Genomic DNA, 27331 nt, shown 5'->3' on the forward strand with positions numbered 1-27331 from the left:
GCCTTGCACTTGAATGGGATTCCATGATAAATTGAGGGGCTTGATTAATATTAAATACTAATAAAATATTTTTCTAAGATTATAAATATAACAGACTTTGAAATATATTTTAATTATTCAATATTCTCGAAAGAAAATACAAAAAATTAAATTTTGCAAAAAATAAGTACAATAATCAGTCAAATTATTTTTTCAAACGTCTATTAATAATTTTCCTTGTCATTAATTATGTAGCTACTCATTCTTCGTTAACGACGATTATTATTTACAACGACGATTGATTAACAAGCGATGAGATCAACAAGAGCACGCCTCTAGGAGAAATGATCGTGCTAACGAGGACGGCGATGATGTAAATCGCATTAGCTGGTTAATATATCGAGGGGTACTAATAGTGGGGGTTAGGAGAGGTGAAGCGTCAATCGATACGCAATTTTCTTCACATTTTATAACGACACCATCGTTTAACGATGACGGATGTAACGTTATAAATTTTATTTTAATTATCTACAAACAACAAATAATTTTGATAAATGACGGTATCATAATAAAAATTCTTTTTTTCGTACAATTTATCTTGCTATTTCATATCTTGATATATTTGTTCGGTATTTATTCTTTATATATTATAGTTATATTTTTAATTGAAAAAATTAAATAAGTCATTGTTTATGGTATATTGATGATTTATTGATATAAATACCACAAAAGAAATATCGAGTTATAGAGACGTCAGGCGTGAAATTTTCATTTCTTGATAGAATGCGCTAGGACTTGCATAGGATGTTATATGGAGATTTATTTAGATAAATAAATCGTCGTGATAGGAATTTTCCAATAACTTTACGGCTATTCAAAAGTGTGTAAGCTGTGTCGCTCAGGGGCATTTATTCGCACACATAGCAAATAAGTATACACGAGTATACACAAGTATTTGACCATAATCTTTCTATTGCCATAATCTCTCTATTCCCTCCAGGCTCCAATAAGGGTGATCGCAAGACGCTGGCTTATCACACGTAAGCGAAAGTATCGCGCTGATAGGATCAGTCTCGGATGTACAGGTTGCCTGGAAGAAAAACATATTGGCAAGTAACAGGTCTATATTCTTGACACGGATAAAATTTTCTCCCAATACAATATAAACAGGTCTCTGATTATCTATGTCTCTGATATACCCCGATTTTTTGGTCTTAACTACTATAAATCAAAAGCGCTGTCTGTTCAATTATGACAATCCATCTATCTGAATAAATCATTTTTTGATACCTGTGAAAGTTTTAACAATAATATAAAATTTTTATATTAAAAAATAGAATTTTACGTTTAACCTTTCTGTAGCTTTGGTTTAATAAATATTGATAAGTATTGATATATGAACAATATAAGCATCAAAAAATGTTACGAGCAATATTTATTCTCTTTTAATAATAAAATAGTGTAGTAATATAAAAAAAAACAAGGTATTACAAAAATACGATATGTTAAAATATGTAATAGATATGCATTATCTATCATCATTTATCATAAAGTTGTCCTCTCAGCTGTTGAAAATTCAATTTTATTTTCAAATTTAAATTTATATTTTATTCAATCTAAATTGAATAAAAAGTATTTAATCAATGTAAGTAGAAAAGTGCATAAATATATAAATGTTAAACATTTTTTTTAAATTTTGAGATATTTGTTCTGCAATAAATATTAAACGTAATATTATATAAAGAATGAAGAAAGGGTTGAGTGATAGTATAGACCTTCCTTTAACATCCTATTCATGCATCATTGTGATGTAAAATTACGTATAAAATGATATAGAGTCTGGTGGGATTTTCTCTGCTGCTTTCGCAGCCCTGTGCCAACAAAATTTGCTGTGAAAATCAGAGAAGGTTACCAGGAAAGATTATTATCTTCTTGCACGCTATAGGTGTTCTCTTTTATAATACGAAAAGCGATCGTATAATAACCGAACTAAAAAGAAATGAAATTGACTCGTATCTTCTAAACTAGAATTTGATTGTAATGAATATCGTTCTTCAATTTTTTAATGTTCTCAAATATTTTGTACTCCTTTTTTTTCTTTTTCCTCGTCTTACAATACTTTTAGCTTCTCGAATTTTCCAATTTGAATGACAAAACAACAACTTCTACTCTTTATTGTAAAATTAACTGTCGTATCACGCATACGAGAGAGAATTGTATTCACTGTAGCTTCAACATTGGATCATGATGGGGTCACTTGCATGTGTTGCAAAAATCAAGTTCGTGAATTGTATTACACATTCATTCCTTTTTCCAATTTGTGCTCGTGTAACACAAGCGCCTCTCGAAAATTAGTTTCACCCGGTGAAACGAGATTGAAAAAAAATCGTCGTGGAAGGGAAATGTCGTACCCGACACAGGTAGCAGGAAACCGGAAATCCTAATTTCGCGCCCGTCGCGCACGCGTATCTTCGCCAAGCCGTATGAGCGCGTTCGCTAATTAACGCGATGCATGAATCGTTAGGCATCACCGGCTGCCGCGCTATATCTCGCTATTGCCTAACACGCAATCACAATTGCGGTGCGGCATTTAACGGAGCGGAGCCAGGTAATGCAGCGCGCACTCAGGTGCATCCGCAGCCTCGAAACTCGGCGCAACTCGTAGAGCTACGCCAACCACCGTGTGCCGGGGTTAGCCCGTGTGATAAATGGCGATCAGATCTTGAACGTCTCTCCCTGGTAGGCGTACGCGTTGGCGTGCACTCACGTAAATCCCATTATGGAAGTACTGAATCGATCCTCCTGATAAACTTCTGTAAAATCGGCGTGACTGCACGAGGTCGAGAAGAGCGTCGAACTTCTATCAGCCGAATGGAAAACGAGTGAAACGTGTTTTTAAAACTGCAATTTTTATTATATTCTTTTGATAGATCTTTAATAAACTGAGAGAAAAATATTAAATTTTAATAAATACTTGTACTAACTAAATAATATGTGCTAGCTGAATTAAAAAATTATAATTAAATTAATGCTTTGTGTGCCAAACAAATATAAGTACTGAATGTAAACATATATTTATTTAGAACAAGACGCATTAATTTGATTAACTATTTTTTTTATTTAGTAAATATTGTATATATTTACTGTAAGTAAATGTTAAATTAGTATTATTCAAACATTGTTAAAATTTAGTACATTTTTTTTTAGTCTACGGAATAATTTGGTAAAACGCAAAGGTATATGAAATAAAGCCACATAAATGAAGAATAAATATTCGGAACGTAATTAAGTTTATATTTATAAAACAATTGCGTCATAAATATAAATCAGCCATTTTATTCGTGAAAATTAAACAATATATCACCCCTACAATGTATCTTGATAACAGTTTTAATTGCAATATCCGCGTTTATTTTGCCTGTATCATTGTGTGCTTAACGTTCTTATATAATACAATATTAAAGTCTGAAAAGGAAACTTGAAAATAAAAAAATAAACTTAATCTTAACTACATTTTCATAAACATTATATATTTGAGAAATTAATTCTTGAATATATTATATGAGAATCTATGAGAAATATATTCTAATCTCAAATTAATTTATAATTGCGTTAGTAGTAGTTGCGTGTTGTATTAATCGTCACAACGAACGTTTCAACGAACCTAATGTCATTTTGCTTGCTAATGAATTTACTTTCCTAATCGAAATGTACTTTACTCGATATCTTTTCGAAGAAACGTACTGAGAAATTCCATTCAAATTAAGTTTTAAATTTAGTCAAATTAGTACTGCCTTTCTTAATTTGTAATTTGACAATGCAGTATATTATAAAGGACAATATCTTTGAGAAATTGTAGAACCGTTCTAATTATGAAAAAAATGATAAAAGAATTGTAGCATATCTATTTTTATGCAACTTCATCAACAATAGGAACGAAAGAACCAGATAGTGGTAGCTTCACTGCCGATGTAGGATTAACAGCGTACATACGGGGATGCGCAGACAGCTGCGTGTGACGCGTGATTGATCGAGAATGTGTCAACTTCACGTTACAGTACGACGCGTCAACACCTCGGCCCTACTATTACGAGCTCGACATAATAGAATTATAGTTGACATCCGAACGAGCTGACGGCGCGGAAACGACACTGAACGTAATCGGTAGTCGCGAGAGAAGATTTGTTTTAAGGAGATTCAGGCCCACGGTTTTTTTAAATCGTTATTTGAATCACTTTAAAATTCAAGTACCGTGTTGGAATGGACTTTTATCTTCAACATAGATTGAAAATATCGAAAATCAATCGTATCTATAATCGAAAGACAAAATAAATTATTGAAATTTGACTTGAAAATGAAAAATGAGCTTAATCATAATTACGGTTTTATAAATATTAGGTATATTTGAGAAACTAATTCTCAACTGTGAGAATATACGAAAAATATTTATTAATCTCAAAAACTTATTATTATTATTAACATAACTACTACTATAATGTAATTTATAATTACGTTAGTAGTAGTTATATTAATAATAGTAATAACTAATTAATTTTTAAGATAAAAATTTTTTTTAATTTAGCTATTTTTTATGTATTTCTGACTGTTGCACACAAATCTAATGTTCGAACTTAATTATCATATCATAATTTTGAGAAAGATGGCCAAACGATTTTTATGATAAATTTTTATGACGTTATAACACTGACAGCAAATTTTTTTCTAAATTTTATTAATGCTGAAATATATATTTCTAGCTTTAAAATACATCTTGTTTCGTTTCGGTATGATTTTTTAAGATAAAAATTTCAAAAATTATCGTTTTATGTGTGTCTGTTTGATATCATTTTTCTCAAAATTAATGTGATAGCCAAAAAAAGACGTATTTGTGTTTAGCATTAAAAATTATACGAAACAATTAGTCCTAGTAATAATCCCAAGGTGTAAATTCTCAGACTCTTGTAATTAAAAAATTCTTTAATATCATGTATGATCTTTTAGTTTTATTCAGTTTTACTATATTTTTACACAATTTTACTTACAGAAATTTCTTCATAAGCACATGCGGTATTAGAAACACTTTTACGTTTATTTTACAATTTTACTTACAATAATCTTGTTAAATAAGTCAAATATTTAGATAGCTATTGTTACGAAGCAAATATTGTGAAAGCTGCTACAAAATTATGATGGTTTACTTAGTTTCTATTAGAAATACGCCGCTTACATTTCAAATCATGAATGGGTTGACCTAGTTCGATTTGTTTTCTCGAAAATAGAAATTATTACTTCAATCTTACATTGCTCTCTATAAATGTAAGAAGATCTAATAATTACTGATTGCACATATATTTATTTAATATACTATAATTACTTTATTATTCTTTTAATTACTATTATTTTAATTTTTGCACAACATTTATTGTATGTAAATAATAATTGCTTTCAAACCAAAACACTAAATAACTTTTTCGAGGTAATTTTATTATTATTAATATTCTTTTAAACCACATTTATGCAATAGAGTATTATATAATACTGATATTATACCTATATACAGTGATTTTAACATATTTCGTCACCATCATGAGCAGGTAGAGTGAATCGAATTGAGTCGAAAAGTCATCTACTATTTTGCAGTTTACGCAATAGTTAACGAGATATTAATTATAAAAATTGTGAAATATTGGTCTTGAATAATTTTTTACTCAAATATCATATTTTATCAAAATTATTTATTTTCTTCTCATAGAACTTTAAAAATTTTTTCAGAATTTTTTATCAAGTTTTTAGTATTGCATTTTCTTATTTTTACCAACATGAGAAAATATGGTATTAAAAAATTCTGAAAAAATTCTGAAAAAATTCTGAAAAAATTGTCAGAACTTTATGAGAAGAAAATAAATTATTTTTGTCTCTTGCAGCTTTTTTTATAAAGTTGATAGTATTTGAGAAGAAAATAAATAATTTTTGTCTCTTGTAGCTTTTTTATAAAGTTGATAGTATTTGAATAAACAATTATTCAAGACCAATATTTAGCAATTTTTAATATCTTGTTAACTATTGCGAAAATTGCAAAATGATAGAGGACTTTTCGATTCACTCTATCTGCTCATGATGAGTGACGAAATATGTTAAAATCACCCTGTATAATATCATATAATACTAAATAAATATGATAATAATGATCTTATATTTTAGAGACATTGTTAGTGATATTATTAAAGATTCAGTGATAAATTTGTTTACATATGATATATGTATGTTTCACTTTTTAGAAAAATATATATTATAAATATAATTTCTAAATTATCATTTAATTTTTATACGTTAAGTATACATATCATAAATTTATTCATGCACGTGCAGTTTAATATGTATGTATTAGGTGTTGGAATTAATTCGTAGCGTTTTTAAATGAAAGAATGTTATTTATTTCACATGAGCATTAAAAAATACATTAATGAAAGTACTTCCCATCACTTGTAAAACGCTACGAATTAATTCCAACACCTAATATATATGTATTTTATTTTATGTAATGCAGTTATAATATATATATAATATGTATTCCAAAGATATTTCTAGAATTATATATTAGGTGTTGGAATTAATTCGTAGCGTTTTACAAGTGATGGGAAGTACTTTCATTAATGTATTTTTTAATGCTCATGTGAAATAAATAACATTCTTTCATTAAAAAACGCTACGAATTAATTCCAACACCTAATATATATATATCGTCTATCTTTGAAATATATCAAATTTTAATATATAACATATAAAAGCATATAAAATCAATGTGATAGATAGCTCCCAGTTAAATCGGGCGTAATGGAAGCGTCGAAAGTCGTTCCGACGCTGGCTGATGTTTTACACCAATCTATTGGCGAATGGGTCAATGTGATGCGTCATTGATTCCCGATCGTTCGTTTTGCATAAATTACAAAGTGGAAATCACGATCTTTCGGTACATTTGTGGCTCGGGTAATTTAGTTGCGGTAATCCTACGAGCGCAGAGCAATGTTTTAAAGTACTCTGCAAAGTAATGTTTTACGTACGCACGCGTTTTTAGGATTTATTGGGCTATTTTAAAAAAGTGGCATATTTATCTATACTCTAAGAAACATAAAGAACAAATCAAGAGAAAGTTAATTAAAATGACTTTATTTTGTCGTCATGAAAGCCAAAATGATTTTCGATTACAAAATTTGATTGTTTATTGACGCCAAGAATTAAAATAAAGTAATTTCTATTTGTTAACTTTTATATATATTTCTTGGATAATCTCCCATTGCAAAAAAGGTCACAGTAATATTACAATAAGGTCATGATGTGTGAATGTCCGCTTTGTCACAGGTATGATATCACCTCAAAGTCATGGTGATGTGTGAATATCCGCTTTATTACAGGTATAATGTCACTATGACATTATTATGAAGCTGTAATAAAAATTGCATCTTACTGTAATACTCACTATGTATGTCACTGCTATGACATACATAGATTAAGATAATAATGTGACGTCACTGTGACCTTCTGATAATCTCATAGTGACATCACAATTTTTATCATGACTATTGTGAATCTATTGTGACATGAACGTGTCTTTGTTATGGGGAATGTGGATATAGATCGATGTTGTTGCAAATAAACAGAAAATTGCATATATTCCACAATTTCAAATTAAATATATTCCATGATATATTAAATGCAAACGTTTAATATTTATATATGTATAATGCGCGTTATTAAAGTATAACGGAAGATTTAACAGGGTAATTTATCTCACTTACTAACGTATCCTCTTGCATATATTAAGTCCAAGTTAATAGAAAGGCGAAAAATAGGCAAAAGTGACTAAAGCATGAAAAGAAGAATAGAGGGGCAAAGGGGACGGGAGTATGGGGGATTGCTTTTATGACACAAGTTCGCCCATGAATAAAATATCAAGTAACTTTTGCGGCAATCTAGCTAACCGACTTCTCTGTCCTCAGCAATATGCGTGCTAGGCACAACCCATAGATGAGTATTCTGCGAGGATTCCCGTCGCCCACTGATATCGCGGTATATCAATATCTAAAAATGTGTACGGATCTAAAAAAGAATTCTGTTGTTCACCGTGTAATGGCATCTCGTGACATTAATGAATAAACTCTTTACGAATGCAAATTGTATTCTATTATAATAATCTAGTACAACTTCCATTGTTAGCCATATAAATGATATTCGATTTTACTATACTCTTTAAATACACACACACACACGCACACACACATTTCAAAATCAAATATTTACATTCAATCTTGAGTGTTAGAAGTAAAATCTATCATCATGTTGAGTAATCCTTAAATAGAGGAGAAATATTTATTTCTAGATAAAATAGAGAAAGGAAAAAATAGCTTTTACCTATTAAAATAATTTAAAAGTATAATTTATTGATATTTCTTGAATCATAGTTGTAATAATTTCCACATCATTTTTATTGATCTTTTCTTTCGTTGATTTTTATTTCACGATATTAGAAATTCTCAAAACTTATGAGAATTGACAATTTATGTTGAATACAGAATTGGATCGCGTGATAATAGGATAAGAAATTAAAAGTGAGCATCTAAAGAAACTCAGTAAAAATTGTAGATTTTTATTTAAATTTCTAAAGTTAATAAAGAAAATATACATTTTAAAAAAGACATTAAGATTAAGCAATTTTTTAGAAGAACTGTAATCACACAATTTTATATATAAATATGTGTGTTCATAGAATTTTTATATATTCTGTTATATTTCAATATTATAATTGCAATAATATTTTTATATCTTAGATTCTGAAAGACTTTACAATTGATAAAAAATAAAAGTAAAGATTCTAAAGTATAGAATTACCTATTCATTACTATGTATATGTAACAGATAAGATGTTGAAAAGGAACCAACTATAAATTCTTATTTCAGTTCAATTATGTATTAAAAAGGTTTATTAGGAAACGTGCCAAATTCGTTTTATTATGATAATTTGGCAAGATTTATTCATAGTTATATTTCCGTTTTACTATTTTCTCAAAATTTATGTACAGACAATTATATATATTGATTCTGTATAGTTCTTAAAAAAATATATATATAAAATATATATGATAAAATATTTATCTTTGCAAAATCACGAGTTCTTTTTTTTATTAAAAGTAGTAATCATCCTAATGTGTGTAATTTTATTATACTATTATTAAAAATTCATTTCATTATATATAAGTATTTGGAATAATTGAAGGTAAACTTCACAATTGCAATTTATCTTAATCATAACTTTAAACATCGTTAATGCAAAATTTTATTATATTGCAATATTTTAAATGTTGCAATACTTAATAAACTACAGAAATGTCAATTTATAAAGATTCTTTTTATATTTGGAATAAGATACGTAGTGTCTCATATTTTATTTCGTTACTTCGAATACTGTTTACTGAAACTCATAATGAATAATATTTAACATTATGAATTTCTGTAAACTTTTATACAGTATCTCTACTAAGTTTAACTACCATTTTACTTTAATCTTTTCTAGAATATACTGATATATGAGTAAACTTGAATATTGAAATTCCAATCTTAAGAATGATATGATAAGAATCATTTAAATATTTTGCGCAGCGTAAAAGTTTCGTAGTTATTACGTTAGTTTTTAAAATTACCCTGCTGCATCTTCTATAAAGACTCTTACTTAAAAAACGGGTTTTCCGTGCAAACAAGCTTTAACAAGTTTTTGCCAACAATTTTCTACCAAAGCAACTGTAAAGTTTATTAAATGTATTAATAATTAATGAAAAGTTTTTTCTTTCTCTCTATTTTTCGAAGGAAAAGTTTGGAGAGAGAATCCGCAAAAATTACTCTTTCATTTATAATAAATTAAACGTTCTTTATTATTAATTATTAATAAAATGCGTTAAACAGACAGAGTAGGTATGCAATTTACAGCTTAATAAATTAGACACTGTCATAAGATTAGTAATTGTTAATGTATTATTTTATTCTATTCTTTAAAATTCAATTTATTCTATGCTTGAAAATCCAGTAAACTGATCTCCAAAGTTTTAGATAAATTATAACCGTTGTAATTTTTTCTTGTCAATACTATAGCGATTGCTTACAGTTCGACGATAACATAATTATTTATTCGAAATCACTATTATTTGCTTGTTATATTTTCATGTTTTATTAAGCTTTGAAATTTTTGTTTCAACATTTCGTAAAATACTACGAGTGTCGCGGTGATGAGCTTTCGATCATTGATTCTTAGCAATAACGTTGTTCATGTCAATCTAAATACCAACGGGAGATCGCTTGCTGAGAAAATGCGTGCGCCATGCATAACGTGCATGAATAAAGCACACAGTAAAATTTTATGCTGTACGACAAATACAGACGCGTATGCAGTTGCAAGCACAGTTCAAATCTACACCTACTATGCTGATACATGGTCGATCCTGCTCGCTTCGCATAAAATATGTAAATCTATATACGTAGGTATATTGAAATATACGGCTCGCCGCGTCGACTTCATTTTTATGAATAGAATATCTTCCGGAAATTCCCTCATTATTTATTCAGACGTAATTTTTACTATGCTTTGTGGCAGCTATTAATATACTCGTATATTTCTTAAAAGCTTGATGTTAGAAAGACAAATTGTAGTCGGGATTTATGTCGGCAGTCCGTTGAATTACTACTGTAATATACTTACGCGTTTGTAACAGACTGGAGAATCTTATCGCGTGCAATGTGCATTACGTATTCCGTCAGTCTTGTCATCGTGTGCACTCTCTTTGCTTCCATCCGCCCGAAACAAGTCCTAGTTAGTGCTACTACCAGCAGGTTGCACCATTATCCCTTTGTTTCGCCGTCCCCGTCTTTACTGCTTTTTCGTTCGCTCCTCCCATCTGCTGGCTGGCTGACTTCCTGAAATCTGCTAACTCAATACCGTGAAAGGGATCCCCAACTGAGAACTTAATAATCCAATTTTCATTGTGCTTCGCCGTTTACACCTGCCACTGCCGTTATTCGGTCCTTACGTACATGCACTTCTATATCCTCCATAAGTATAGTATTCTACTCTAGATATTCTATTTCCGTCTAATTTGCTAATTCATGCATGGCAGCACACAAAGATTTACGTATGCGAATTCAAGCGAACTAATGTGTACGTTTAGATGTGCGGTAATTCAATATTTCACTTGATATACCTAATTAATCTTTAAAAAATTATATTTAAATTAATTTTTTATTATCCGGGACTATGCTGTTTAACTCTAGAACGCTATTGATATAAATTTTACATACAAGTGAGCGATCTCATTGAGCTCATAAATGCTTTCAATGATCGTTAAGAGGTTTAATCTGCCATGCTAAAAGCGGAGATAAGCTGTTGAAAATTTCATCCGTTACATACCAGCTTGACTACTCCCTCATGGTCAATATAATAACAAAGAATGATAAGCGATTTTAATTTTTAAGTAGTTTTGTATTACGTTTTGTATTATGTTTTATTTAAGTCTTATGAGGAGACACACATACAATTAGATTACATATTCCATAGTTCTAGCAAGCTCAGAGCAATGATTAATTAAAAGATGACAGACAAGCAACAAGTTCTTGCAACGAACTTGGGCGCGACAGTCAAGTGCCTTAACGAGATTGTGGTCTAGATTTTTAATCACGACTGAATCTTGCCACGAGTAACCTCGAGTTGTGTAAAGAAAAGTCTATCTTCGTCTATCCTGTTTCTCAAATAACGTCAGTCGTTTTGACATGCATGAAATAACATGTTGGCGTTGTTCACAGTTAGCTTTTAGGGAGGACTCGAAAGGGATGTATCACACCTGTAGAACACCACCCGCAGTATGATATAGAAGAGATGCGTGTAACGCGTTTATTTTATTTTACGGTGTAATGTTTCTAAAAGACTTGCGTGGAAAGGAATTTTCGCTGCATTGTCCTCATTCCATCACCATGAAATACAATCGCGTGTGTGTGCAAGCCTCGTAAGTAAGCCACTTCCGCGTCCCTTTGCATCTCTTTGTTTTCCTTAACAAAGCATAAGCATCTTAGCATGCGTGAGGCGCTTTATTAATTTAAAAAAGTAATTATGCGCTCGAGTTATTGCCAAAATGTTGTTGCCGAGCTCGCAAAGCTGCACGCGCACAAATTAGCGTGACACGACAAAGATGCTTTGCAAGTACCTAAATGCAAGGGTAAATACGCGCAGCGTGTTGTCGTAAATATAATCCCGCTCGAAAGGTCGGCATCGCGAGTGACTTAGGTGCTGCTTGTTCAAACAACTAAGAGCAAGAACATATGATATCACAGTTGGAAAATTTGTGTTAAATTTAACACACTTTACGTATACCAAACAAATTTTTGTATTAATTTAACACAAGATATGTTAGAAAATAATGCAAATACTCTGTGAAGAAAAATAAAATATTTACTTGAAAGTGTCAAACTTTCAGTTGATATTATTTAAATAGACGTTTATTAAAACTTAAGTTGATAAATATTTATTGTAAGTAATATTACTTTAATAAAAAAAAAGATGGTTAAATCAAACTAATGATTTTTGTGTCAAATAAATGTATCTTTATATTTAGTAAATATTTAGATACTATTTAAGCAAAAAATTTTAGTGTATTTTTTAAATGTATTATGTAAAAGAATTAATTCAAAAATATAACACTGACATATAATTTAGCAAACTGTGGAATCATATTTTTTCAGTAAAATTATTCGTAATATGTTAAATTAACATATATTTTATTCATTCATCTTAAAATTTACGTTTTAAAATAAATTATTTTTGTATTATTTATTTCATGAATTGTGTTATTTTAACACAAAGAAATGTTAAATATAAATTTGACATAAAATATTATATAATAAATTGGATAGGTTAAAAATTCAACACGAAATTTTAACAACTGAGTAGATCAGTTATAACAGAAATACAAAATATTTTTTACTGTGTAGACGAAATATTAGCCAGTTGTTGTATTATTTATGGAAAACAATTAAAATTGTGTCGTACCCATGTACATATCATAAAACAAAAAATCCTTGCGCATTTTAAACGCGTGTTTTAAATATATTTATACATCGCCATGGACTTTCTATAAATGACACAACAGTCAGCTCATTGTTGCAGGAGGATTTTCATTTAAATTTGGAGACTTTTCTTTTCACCGAGGGATTTTTTGAAACTACAAAAAATTTAAGAGAATTTTTTAAGGACTTTTTAGAAGGAAAATACAAAGAAACATTTAAATATTTAAATTATGGCTAAAATATTGAAAAAATCGCAATATATATATGGATACGATAACTTTCCAAAAGACCTTGCAACATTGAGTCGATCGACACTTTGTCTATCTTACCTTAAGACGATATAGCTCAAATCAATAACAATACTGTATTCGAATTTGGTGGACGCCTTAATTGACATTCAATTTACAATCATTAAGATAGTTAGAGAACATATAGTTACTCCACTTGTGTTCGTAATTACTTTTCTGACATCTTATGAATGAAGATTCTTCTCGTTTCTCTTTTACGAAAGTTTAAACAAATTTTATTGCGTCTTCCCCTTTATCTCCATTACTTGCAGTGATTGCGACGAATAAACTTGTAACTTTTTCTTACTGTTGGATTAATCGCGAACAGAGCGAATTGCCACGGGGTAGTTATTTAATGCGTTTAGTGAAGGAGAAGAGTCTTCCCGGGCTGAATCGCATCTTCTTCTTTGGGCACATATGAGCACGAACTGAAACTTCAGACCAAAGTTACTTTGCAACGCGCCCCGGGCGCATCAGTGCATCCATTTCTGTTACTTTCGGAAACTCGGTGTTTCCCAAGCAGACTTTTAACCGCAAACGAAGTTATCCATCCGGAAGTTTACCAATATACTGTTTCTAATTCGTCCACGGTAATGTAGCCGCTAGCATTTGGAAAATAGATGATATCTTATGAATCTCCAAAATCGTCACACAATTCTATCTAACGCCAATCGCGATGTATTATGCAGAATCATGTTGCCGAATTGCAGTCATACGCGGTATTGATCGAATCAGCACGAATGACATGAGTTACCTGACAGCGACTATGAATATGACTGAGCCAGCGGACATTGGTTATTATTATTCAAGTGTGATAATTACGTTGAATTGTTGAAAAAGTGGTTTCAATGAAACTATAATATTTCGTATATTACAAGATGCTGTTCAAAAGTATCTCTATAGACACAAAAGTCTTCACCAATCATAAAAAGTGGACATATTTTATTGTCATTTAGGAGTTGCTATTTTGGATTTAAATTATTTATTTTTTGATAACTGTACCTTAACATTTTTATGCAAAATAATGAGATTAATCAATTGATATAAAGAAAATAAATAATTGTCATTAAAAAAAATTGTACAATTTATAGTATGCAACTACATACATATCTTTTTTAAAAATCAATTTTGTGTTTTTTTTACATTGACTGATTTATTTTATTAATCAATAAAAGTATTAAGTATTAAGGTACAGTTATCAAAAAATAAATAGTTTAGTAAATAAAAGTATTTTCTAGTCCGATTAGATTCAAAACTTTCAAATGGTGCTATATAGTAAAATCTGTCCATTTTCTATATTTGTCACAATTTTAGCCAATTTGATAGAAGCCACTTTTTCCATTAATTAATGCGGGTTTTCTAATTAGTTATATTAGTGTAAAATTTGTTATCATATCAAATAATACATTATCAAACTACAATAACATAGATACATTAGCAAATTAAGTTGTAAAAGTCATATTTCACTTTGTCCAATTACGTAATGTTTCGAAATTCGGTGAGGTAGACGACGAATTGATTGGAAGTAATAGCGCTTCCAATATCTCTTGTAATACTGATCGAGACAAGTTCATCTGAACTTTCACCGCCCGCGCCCTAAACACAACGATACTGTCACCCGCGCGTTCTCGCATAGCAACAGAAGGATCAATCTACCTAAGACTCTCTGATAGTTCCGGCAACTGTAGTTACTTCCTGCTACCGAGACTGCGGACTACTTACTCGTGAACCCGTCGCAACCTGGTCTAGTCCACACTTTGTTACGCGAGACCGAAGTTGGTCGTGAACAAGTTCGCCGCATCGCGTTCTGCGCGGCTGCTAATTTATCCTGACCGGCGAAACAAAGCCCACTGGGTATTGAATTTGCGGCCGGCAACTATCTCCTCCTACTTTTGTTCTCTCTCTCTCTCTCTCTCTCTCTCTCTCTCTCTCTCTCTCTGTCCCTCTTTATCTCTCTAGTCTTTCGCAGACTATCGGATATTACAACCATGCTCTTTCTCCATTAGGCTGCATGTCCGATATCCGTATCAATATCCGCGAAGACATGACGATCTTTGGGGTCAAGTAAGGGAACCGGAAATTTGCAGATTGGTCAAGCAAGAGATGCTTTGAGAATCTGCATTGAACTCACGCTTGACCGCTTTTACGAATTCTCGAAACCCTCATCAATTCATGACAGGTTGACCTACGCATGTTTACATAATTAACGAGAAATGCATTATATGAATACATGAATGTATATTTCTTTCAAAATTGAGATTAATATATTATCCAATTTTACTGAAACATCTAAAAATTTAGTTAGATAATTTGTTAATTTTCATTGTTAACTATTATTTAGCTAATTTTGAATATTAACATTTTATTCTTCATAACTAGTAGCGTTTTAATATTGAAGGAAGTATTTTTCACGGTTTGACCTTTCGCGTCTATGGCCGAGAGAAAATATTCAATAGATAACACATCTCCCATATTAAATTTATGTTATGGATTAAAAAGAGACTGTCACAACAAGGATCGGGAAGCGGCGCTATGCGCAGAATACGTTCAACGAGAAATCTTCTCTCAAGATGTACCATCATCATTCTCAACACTATCATGCTTTAACCTCCCTGCACGTTCTAGCTACAAGCAGCTCCTGACTCTCGAATCGAACGTAAAGGAAGGCTATCGATTTACCGCGGTATAACAGTGGGGTTTCACGTAAAACGCTCGATTATGCATGCTTGGTTCCGAATAAAAATTCAGACGGCAAACCGCGCTGCTGATCCAATCCATAGCGACGTGTGCCACGCGACATTTTTATTTGTCGTACAGCTGATCGAGCTAGCTATCCAGTGTGATACTGCATGCGATAAATCTGTCTGTATTTAAATAAATATGTTTAAAACTATCATATGATATTTTTAATAGCGTACAACTAGGAATATAATTATTGTATGTAAATTCTAATTGAGAGAGAGAGAGAGAGTGTGTGAGTGTAATAATTTTATTTTAAAATATACTTAAAAAAATAACTTATTCCGTTATCATCATGTATTTTCTTGAATATAATCTCTCATTTTTTGTTCTCGTTTTCTGTTTCTTCTTTTTCTCGTCTTTTTTTTCTAGCTTGTCTCTTTATAATACTTATTCGTCAGGATAATTATTGAAATATAACGATGTATGCTTAATGGCACGTTTTACATTAGTTGTTATTATATTATATTGAGAGAGAAGAATAACAATAACAAAAAGTCATGCGGAAGTATGATTTATTCAACATTCACATCTCGTAAGTTAACGAAATTTCAAACACGAGGGAGAGAATATGAAAATTGTGTGACTAATCCATACGTTATTTAGAAATTATAACTTATTTGTCATCTGTTGCGGCGATGCTACATCTGTCACAAACAGATAATATCTGATTCAACATAATTATTATTTTGTATTATAATATACGTAAAAAATGTAAATTAAAATATAAATTAAAACTGAAGATAATTATATGCGAATTGCGATGTCCACAAATTTGCTATTGACATATTTTTGGTTATTGCATTTCGCAACAATTATTGACTGTTCACATGATAAATTTCGATCGAGTAAATCTCACGGGAGATACTCTTTAACAAATCACTTATGCGAAAACGTCGAATTTATAATAGGCAATTAATATTATGAAATATTAAAATAATTAATTCCGACTCTGTAGTCATTAATTAAACATATCATATAATATGACGTCGCTCGATTTGTTTGAACCATTTCGTACTTGCCATGTTTCGATTATAAGATATATGGATATACGAATTTTTAAATTTTATTGAAGAATTAATTGTCCGTAAATATCTCGTTATATAATTATGTGAAACAATAAGTTATAATTTTTATTCTCTCTTCTTGTTATACTTTTCTTTTCCTTTTTACAACAAATAATGTGTTCCGTAATATTAAACATTAAACTTTTCTTATTTCAATTTACGATTTGATGAAATCGTTGTATTGTAATTATATTGTTAAAATATGGCAATTTGTGCGACTAAATTTCAAATATTAGGTAAATCTGGAGAAAAAGTATTTCTTTAAATAAATACACCAAGTTGGGAAACGTTATACGAATTGAAATAGAATTACTTTACTAGACTACGCCCTCCATGTTCGATCTTTTTCATCCTTCTGATAGCTCATCGTTGACCTGCAACCACGTGCACGCGAATCTATCACCAGATTGAATTTCCCAACCCGACTTCCTTAAATCGGAGAAATGCGGATCAAGGAGCCACTTTCGAGTGGAAACGTGCACGAGAGAAAGCAAACGTTGTTCATAGCGCATCTCCTCTGCTTCGATATAAATCTACAAATTTCTGGTCCTCTTATTCGATACTAAGCGGGATATCACCTCGTGCCATAGATATTCAAGTTGAAAAGTGAAGAGAGTGTAACGGCTTGACAATGCATTTTTGTTGTGACGTGTTCGATAAAGTGTTAATTTTTTTAGCAACAAGTAAGGATTTTTATATTCATGTTATGAAAAATATGATTTAAATTGAGATAAACGAGATCTTTTAGATGAATTCAGTTCCACTGAAAATCTGAAAAATTACATGTTTTTCTTCAATGCATAATAATTTTTGTTATAATAAAATAAAAAATTTATAATTATTATGAAAATTGTAGCGGTTTTTTCATAATAAAGATGATAATGGTGATGGATGATAGTTATTAAATAAAATTAATTTGTACTGTCCGTTTTAAATATATATATGTATATATATATAAAAGATATATGTAACAAAACTCTGTGACATAAAAATACGTTTTCGTAATTTATCCCAAAATAATCTGTTTTTAATATTTTCTTCTCTCATGTATAATAATCCTGTTAACGCAAACGTTACGATTAAAAAATTAAATAAAATAAATAAGCCATATTATGCATTGCATTTTTTAGAACAAATTAACAGTGATTGCAGTACAAATAAAGATTGAAGGCTTTCTAAAAGATAGGATAGTTTACGTTCCACGAATCAAAGCGAAACGGCAGGATTTAATTTTGAACTCCGACAACTGGGATAATAAGATTTCGAGACCAAATACACCGTCCTGCAACTGCATAGAATCAATACCTCTTCATGATTCTTCTATCGTTAGAGCCACCGTTTCTTGTATGTATCTAATACTGGAAAAATATCACATGATTTTGATCTTAAAATCATAGAAAATTATATTTCGAAGTTTTAATACTTTGCAATGATAGCGCGTATACCTATATAATTTATAACAAACTTTTGCAAACATCCTCCTGTATAATATTCTGCAAATAACACAACGTATATTCTGTAGAGAGAATGGAAGTAATCAAAGTGCTATAATACTGATATATTACTAAAATAATTTAATTAAAATTTATTAATATTACGCAAAAAGAAATTATGCGCTCTATTTTCATGGCTTCATTTCGTTGCTACAATACCTTCCTCCGATTCGTATTTTTGGTATTTTAATGCAACGCGCGATAATGATGAAAGGCAGTGTAATTGCTTCATTATATATGCATAGGATTTATGATGTAAACAAAAGATCCATACGAAAGATCCAATAAATCGCCATTAACCCAAGAATAACATAGCGCGATAAATTAACTAGTTCGATATTTGAAAATGTTTCATAAATAATATGTAAGATATAATAATAATAATAATCAATTAAATTAAATTAATTATTAAAAATTTCTTTTATTACATACAAAAAATTTGGAACGTTTCAACTCAACTTTGAGTCATCTTCAGTGACCTTCTTCTATACCTCTTATAAACATACCGCATAATTTGAAATATTGCAACGCAAATCAATATCTTCCTAACATATAAGATATAATACTCAATATTTTATTTGTAAATTATAATTTATACAATATATTGTTATATATCATAAATGTATTATACATAGACATTATAACAGAATTACATTTCAAGACTTTGTTTTTAAATTCATATCAATATAGTAATCATAATATTTATATGTATTATTTTTCTCCTTTAGTAATAATATTTTTATCATAGCCATTCTGGACATGAATAATTACAAAAATTATGTGAAAATTAAGTTTTTACCAAAATAAATTAATTTTAATTTCGGTTTTATTCTTCATCTTTTTCTAATTCTTAGTATACCAATTGTAAGCAAAGTAGTAAGTCGTAGAGAAATATTTTATCTTTTTATTGTATATATTTTTATTATTTCATGCACTGAGAGAAAAATGTTTGGTATTTACAACTATAATTATATTATATTACTTATATAATTATACTTATATGATTATTGCCGCTATAATAGTAATTATGTATATAGTTCTAGTAACAAATGTATATAATGTTGGCAACCTAAAATGATTATAATTATAGTTATTATAACCATAAAATAGTTGAAATTACCATAAAAATGATTCACGTGACTATAATTTTATAGTTATATTTTGGAACAACCATGAAAAATATGGTTGTCCCAAAATATAAATTTTATGGTTATAATAATTATAATTATAGTCATTTTAGGTTGCCAACTATATACATTTGTTGCTAGAACTATATACATAGTTACTGTTATTATTATTATAGCAGCAATAATCATAATTATAGTAATATGTAATTATAGTTACAAATATCAAACATTTTTCGTCGATTGTTTTTGCAAATTAAATTTTAATGATTATAAGAATCTACTTTTTCGTATCTCTCGTGCTCGCTCAGATAACAATATAATACCACGATTGCTGATCTTCGATTACAGTACGTAAAAGACCCGAGGGGTTACGCGAACATACGGCCGGTTCTCGTAAAAACTTTGGAAAGGTCCTGACGGCAGTAAAATCCGACAATTCGTTGCTCTCAGTACGAATCGTTGAAAACAGACACTTATCTGTATAGTGAGTGCAGACGAATTCTCAACTTTTATCGCATGTCATTTCACATGGAATTGTATTTTTATTGAGTTCATGAAGACGACGAAAAAGAGATCATTTGATTAGAAAGGGAATTAAACATTTTTTTTTCTCAATAAACTGCTAATGGACTTTTCTTAAATAATTCGTTGAGAAATAATCGTAACATTGACGATATGAATCACTTCAATCAATTTATAATTGCAAATGCTTTTTAATCACCTCACTTTCTATTCTCTTTTTACTGGGAATTGCATTATAATAAACTTAAATATTTATGCAGTTACTAATGGCAATTCAATTTTTTTTACTTCAAATCGATTTGTTTGAAATGCATGAAGTATATTCCGATATATGCATTTAAATTTAACAAAACGTTGATATTACGTGGTACATATCAATGGTTACATAGCAATGATAGCGTTGCAAGCTGAATTGCAACGTGACGAATAGCATCGTAACTTTGCATCAAATGAATTGAGGGAAAACGAACGCAAATGCTCTTTATATCGCTATAAAATTTAACGGAATGAAACTTGTGCGATCGTCGCACAGGCTCGATCCCCGAGAGAATCTCAGGATTTTACGAGTAACGAGTCAATTAACGAACTCTTTCCTTAATCCTATTTCCCGTCTCCAATCTTTCGAGAAGTCCTTAGAAATCCCGACAAGATTTACCGTAGAATATCGAGCTTAGTCGCGCTGTCGTTTCCTTCATTTTACAAAGCTGAGGTGCCGGAGGCGATCTGCTCTCGTACGGTAGAGCGTGAAGACAAGAGAGCCGCAATTTTATTAATTACTATATTTATCGGCTCTCTCCGTGTTGGCGCCGGACTCAGGACGTTCAGCCACGTCGAACGCCATCGAGAATTTTATTACGTCCCAGTTGGCTCATTTACTGCAAGCTTACGAGCTTCCGGCTGAGCGTTCGAACACGGAAATCGAATTAAAGCCGCGACACAGAGAGCTGCTTTCAGCTTTCTCATTGCATTTTTATAATGCTGGTCTGAACGGCGCGCGACGAGAATACGCGATGCGATCGGTCATCGTTCCGCTGATCACGCGATGTGCTTCTGAAACTACGAGATCTCACCTCTGACTATTTCATGCTGTCGGTTTCGGGACAATCCGTATCCCGTGACCTGATGTCCAAAGAACATTCCGTCGCTCTCAATTCCGAATGTTTCCGTGACTGTCTAGCTGAGTGACTCTTTCAAGGACGATGCGCGCGGACTGGAGTGACAGCAAATTCTTTCCTTGCGAGGAAACTAATTCCGTTTTCAGTGACAAAACGAGAGGAGAGTACCAAAGAATTATCTGGTATTCCGCAAAAGAGGAGATCGCGTGAACTCCTCTGAAGGAGTTTTTCCACTGCAGCTATTTCGATTTAGATAAGATATGTCACTCCGAATGTCACGGTTGACCAATTTCGCTAATAATTGTCCTTGTGACACTGCGTGATTTCCTGACAAAGAAACTGTAATATATATATATATATATATATATTAGGTGTTGGAATTAATTCGTAGCGTTTTACAAGTGATGGGAAGTACTTTCATTAATGTATTTTTTAATGCTCATGTGAAATAAATAACATTCTTTCATTAAAAAACGCTACGAATTAATTCCAACACCTAATATATATATATATATATATATATATATATATATATACGGATGTATTATATCCTTTTATCATGTCTATATGTGCCATTCTTCTCTCAAAGGTGACACAATTTAAAAAATGTGATTTTCGAGTTAATCTCATGAATAAGTCAGATGAAGATTACTCTATTAATATCATCAAAACTGTGAACAACACACAGAGAAAGATTTCTTCGATTTAAAGAAATATTTCTTTGCTCTATGATTAGAGAAAATTCTTTTTTTTTATTTGAACATAATTTCTTTAAATCAAATTTTTTAAATCATTTTTTTATTTAATTTCCAAAAATAATGTTTAAATCAAAGAAATGACGTGTTCAAATCAAAAAAATTTTTTCTTTGACCATATAGCAAAGAAACATTTCTTTAAGTCGAAAAAATTTTTCTCTGGTTAACTTCATAATCTGTCCGTAAATTGCACTTGTTCTTAAGACTTTTAAAGAAGTCATAACACACCTTCTGCATGAGTGATATCACTTTGAGTTATGTCGTTTTCGTAAATAAAAAGAAAGTCTTCTATAGAGAATATTTAGAATTATGACAGTCTTGATAATCAAAGTTTGAGAAAAAATTATTGATTTGGAATTCAATCGTTATAGCTCGAGATGAATTTAAACTGTTGTTGATAATATTTCGAATTGTTACTTTTAATGAATTATTTTGGATTTATTATAATTTTATAGGATATCAAAAAAACAAAAAATTGTCACAGTTCAAAAAGAGGTTGTTGTTAAAAACTGAAAAAGTGAAACGACAAAATGACAAAAATCACATTTGATTGTTTTGAAGAATATATTCTTTTTGCTGATTATTTAATTAATGTTATTTAATTAATCAATTTTTTGTTAGGTTAAAAAATAATTTTCCTCTTTTCTAAGAAACTTATTTTTTTATTTCATTTTTTGTAAGTTATATCACTTTTGAAGTAAAAGAACAATATGATCTTTGTGTATTACAAACGAACAAAAATATTTTTCAACAAGATTATATTCTAGACATTGAGATTCTTTCAAAAGAACTCTTACAATTTACAATACGACCGCAACGCAGTTATTTTTCTAACATCTCATATTTTTCCCCTTCATATTTTGCAATCGTTGATAAAGAGAAAAATATCATGAAGAGATTCGCAATATTCACACATATGAAAACTCCTTTTATTCTTATTGTACGATCAGATGTTATAGAACCAATAAACTGAAACTAGTGAAGATATGACAGACTACAATAAGATAGTAATGTCATATCGTTGTTTTTGAAGACGTGGAAATCGTACATTAGAAAAATGACTTTTTAAAATAATTTCTGCAAACATTTCTGAAATAAAATATAAATCAGATACAGGAGATGGAAGCAAATATATAAATTAAGATGAAAGTAATACAATATTTAATTTTGAAAACTAAAATATTTATATTTAAAAATTAATACAAAAATGTCGAATTACGTATGCTGAAAATATTTTTAAATATTTATTAAAAGAAATTACAGAATATTTTTAACATAAAATTTTAATTAAAATTTTATTAATGTAATGTTGTTTAGGAAAACTTAATAATTCTCTTGAAAAAACACTGTATGTATAAAATTAGTACTTTGGAGTTGTATATTTCTTATAAAAGATAAAGATTGCTTTTTTTAAACTTATTGCATCTATATTTCTTTATAAAATAATATTCAGAATATATATTATACGTTTACATATTTCTATAATATTATTATAACATATCTGTTAAACTATATATATATATATATATATATACATTTTGTAAATTGAATTATTTATACAAATGTACAATATATATTAATTTATATTAAGATGGAATTAGTAACTTGATATAATAAATAAATAACAAGAATAAGAAGAAACATCAGATGTAATCAGCAAATGAATTGCTTAACAAAATTATTTTTTCTACCTGGATGGAAAAAGATCAAACGAATATAAAGATGAAATCCGGGAAAAATAAAACAAAATGTATGGCCGAGTTTGTTGTGGAAATCTGATTGCGAGGATATCTCCTAGAAAAATCGTTTTTGTTGAGATTACTGACACAATAAGCTCTACATAAGCAGAGGACGACAGTCCAAAAGCCCTGAAAATCCATAGAGGTGGGAGAAGTGGATAAACGTGAAAGTAGGAATACTTGTACCGCAAGTTAAAACAACGTGCCCGTTAACGAGAAGATCGTCGTCCGCGTATATAGGTAAAAGGATTTCAATCTTTTATATCTTTTTCAAAAATATCCAACAACGTCATAACAATGAATTATGTGCCATGTCTGTAATATTAGTTTTAGAACTGCACAAACAATTATTTATAGGAAGACGTATACGAAAACTATGAAATTGGAAATCTAGTTTCTAACTCTTCCTGTTACACGGAAAGAACGATTTTGCTGAAGTATCTAAAACTTTAACTAGATATACAGATCTAAAAATAATTTTTTATTGAGCCATCAAAGTAATTATGTACGACACTCAAACTAGTTCCCAGTAAACACTAACAATAGTATGATATCAACGTTACAATTTTTTATGAAACTATCAAAATAAATATGTAGGACACTTAAACACCAATTAACATCAACATTGTAATTTGATAGTTAACAATATAAATGTAATTTAACACATGTTGTATATATAATAGTTACATTGTTAAGTGTAAAATTATTACATCGATATAACATACAAAATGTTATGTTATTATTTATTTGTTAGATTGCTAGAATGTCAAAATTTTTTGCTTATCATGCTTGAAATTTCTGTAATTATTTTGATCATTTAACAAAATCATTATCAGATCTGTATCTAGCTAAATTTTCAGATGCTTTAGCAAAATCGTTCTGTCCGTGCAAGGATAAAGGCAGAATCACTTCGTTGAACAAATAGTTGAACTACGGTAAAGCTTTACTGAATCGCTCAATTATTGCAATGTGCATCGCGCAATTGTTCGCTCTTCTCTGGAGATGGAATTAGAAACACCAGTGGATGCATTAATAGTTAAACTAGAGATGCAATTGACCGACAAGGGTGAAACTGGCCGTTAATGTATCGCACAGTAAAACGCGGACGCGGCTACAGGCACTCAAAGGTTAGCCAGATTTTCCCTCATTAGGTCAATGCTGTTCTGTCCCTCGACTGCGATCGTCCATTCGTAGAGCAGCCACCCGCAGAGAGCAGAGGGTCCTCTTTCCACGAGAAGGGCTAGGCGAATGAACAAGGTAGAAGGTGTCGCGAAGAGCCTTTATCTCGCCGATAAATTTCATAGATAGCGGGTGGCGAAAAAATTGGGTTAAGTCGCGCAGCCATATATCATCGATTTTCTCTTCGATTCCCATTATACTTCGCGAGCCCGCCTCTGTGCCGTTCCCTTTTTATCCTCAGGACAGGCTGTACGGATCTTTACGAGATTCGCAGCTTCCTGCGCGATACATGATCGCTCGGTGGTGGCCCCTCCGCGGCGACCGCAATATCTCTCTGTAAATTGGGCGCTGTGTGCGATCAAGATATACTTATTGTACATATATAACGTAGGCGCAAACGTAAATTTAACGGATGAATCATTTTTTTCTTTTTGGAGGCTTAATACCAGATCTAATATCACGATCATGCTGCAGGGGTGAGTTATGACGTTTATTAACTCTTAATTCTTATTACACAGGATGGATCCTCTTACAAAAATTTAATGATCAATTTAATACTACTAGCTAATTTATTATCGGAAGTAACAATTAAGTATTGTGGAGTGTTAAAAACACTAAGTAACAATATTTTTAATACTTAAAATAGGTAATTAATTACGTCTTTTATTAATTATGTCTTTTCAATATTAAATTGATCATTATTAAATCTGTGAACATCCTGGTTTAATTTTCGTCACTTTTATAAGTATGCAAAAATTATTAAATGATTCTCACATATATGTACATACTTTAATATTTTAAAAAATATTCTAAAAAAGAAAAGTATAGAGACTATTATATTGTTTAACCAGATGTTTTTAATATTTTAAAGAAAAGAAATGCGTCGAACTCGAACGACCCAATTCTTGTATATTAAAGATATATTAAGGTAACACAATGATTTTCCTTTAATATACACGATAGATTGTTTGTGTTTTATGTTAATTTTTATTGCTATTTTTATTGCTATTTTAAAAATTATTAAATAATCTTAACATTTTTAGAAAGTATTTGATATTTTAAAAAAATATATACAAAAAGTGAAGGCATTATGAAATATCATTTTTGTTTTATTGAAATAATTCGACAGATATTTATATGGCATACTTATTTTTGGTATATAAGTTGATTAGCTATAAAATAATATTAATTATGTAAAAGTTCTTCGAATATACAGAATGAACGTAGTTACACTAAAAACTAAAGATGGGAAAATGTTGCTGTTACGGAACAAAAAAGGAAATATCACCCTATGGAATATCACTAATTAGTATATAGTATAACTTTATATTGTACATTGAGTACATGAGTACATTTTGTTATCAAATTTAACTCAATTATAATTTAAAAGTTACTAGTAATTATAATTCAAAACTTCTACTTACTATAGTAACAAAATTACAAAAATAAAGTTACAAAATTAATATCTACATACTTCTCACAATTACATAAAGAATACACATGTATAAAACTGTGCAAAACGTGCAAATTAAAATGCAACTTTTACAACAATTACATCCAGAGAAAAGGTTACTTCGATTTAAAGAAATTTTTTCTGCTATACGGTTAAAGAAAAAAATTTCTTTGATTTAAACATTATTTTTATAAATCAAAATTTATTTGATTTAAAAACATTATGTTCAAATCCAAGAAATGACGTTCAAATTATTTCTTGAATTTGAACATGATTTCTTTAAATCAAGTAAATTTTATTTGATTTTAAAAATTAATATTTGAATCAAAGAAATTTTTTCTTTAACTGTATAGCAAAGAAAATTTCTTTAAATCGAAGCAACCTTTCCTCTGGATGTAGCACAGTAAACATTAATGACCAGTAGCTATGTTATAATGTTTAAACAGTAAAGAGGTAATTTTGATGATCGCCTCTAGAATGCAGCGCAAACTCTGTAAAATACCATAGTGTTCCACAACTTTCCACCTATTTCATAACTGCCTCTTTTCTTCTGAATATTATAATTAATTACTTAGCCTCTAGTAAGAATTGAATCTTCAAGAATATTTTCAAAGAAAAGAAAAGGGCAAAACATGAATAATCACATCGTGTATAAAGAGTTAAATTTTGCTCTGACGACGTCCGTTGTTATGATAATTTTATGAGTATTTGCTATCTGCGCCGAGAAAACCAAGATAATTACATAGGTATTTAGCTAATTAGTTTACTAACTAGTTTT

General features: G+C 30.1%; 1 protein-coding gene and 1 long non-coding RNA gene across 7 annotated transcripts in view; both read left to right on the plus strand.

The window, feature by feature from the left end:
- The window catches only part of LOC147907064 (uncharacterized), a 100890-nt gene extending 74508 nt beyond the window's left edge, over window positions 1-26382 (plus strand). The window contains exon 3 of the long non-coding RNA XR_015547774.1: window positions 1-26382. This exon is cut by the window's left edge and continues 21725 nt beyond it. This is a non-coding gene — a long non-coding RNA (uncharacterized LOC147907064).
- The window catches only part of Dop2R (dopamine D2-like receptor), a 272365-nt gene that overhangs the window by 139300 nt on the left and 105734 nt on the right, over window positions 1-27331 (plus strand). The window lies entirely within an intron of this gene.

This window comes from Acromyrmex echinatior, chromosome 16 (assembly GCF_024713525.1).
Source record: "Acromyrmex echinatior isolate Ae372 chromosome 16, ASM2471352v2, whole genome shotgun sequence".
NCBI lineage: Eukaryota > Metazoa > Arthropoda > Insecta > Hymenoptera > Formicidae > Acromyrmex > Acromyrmex echinatior.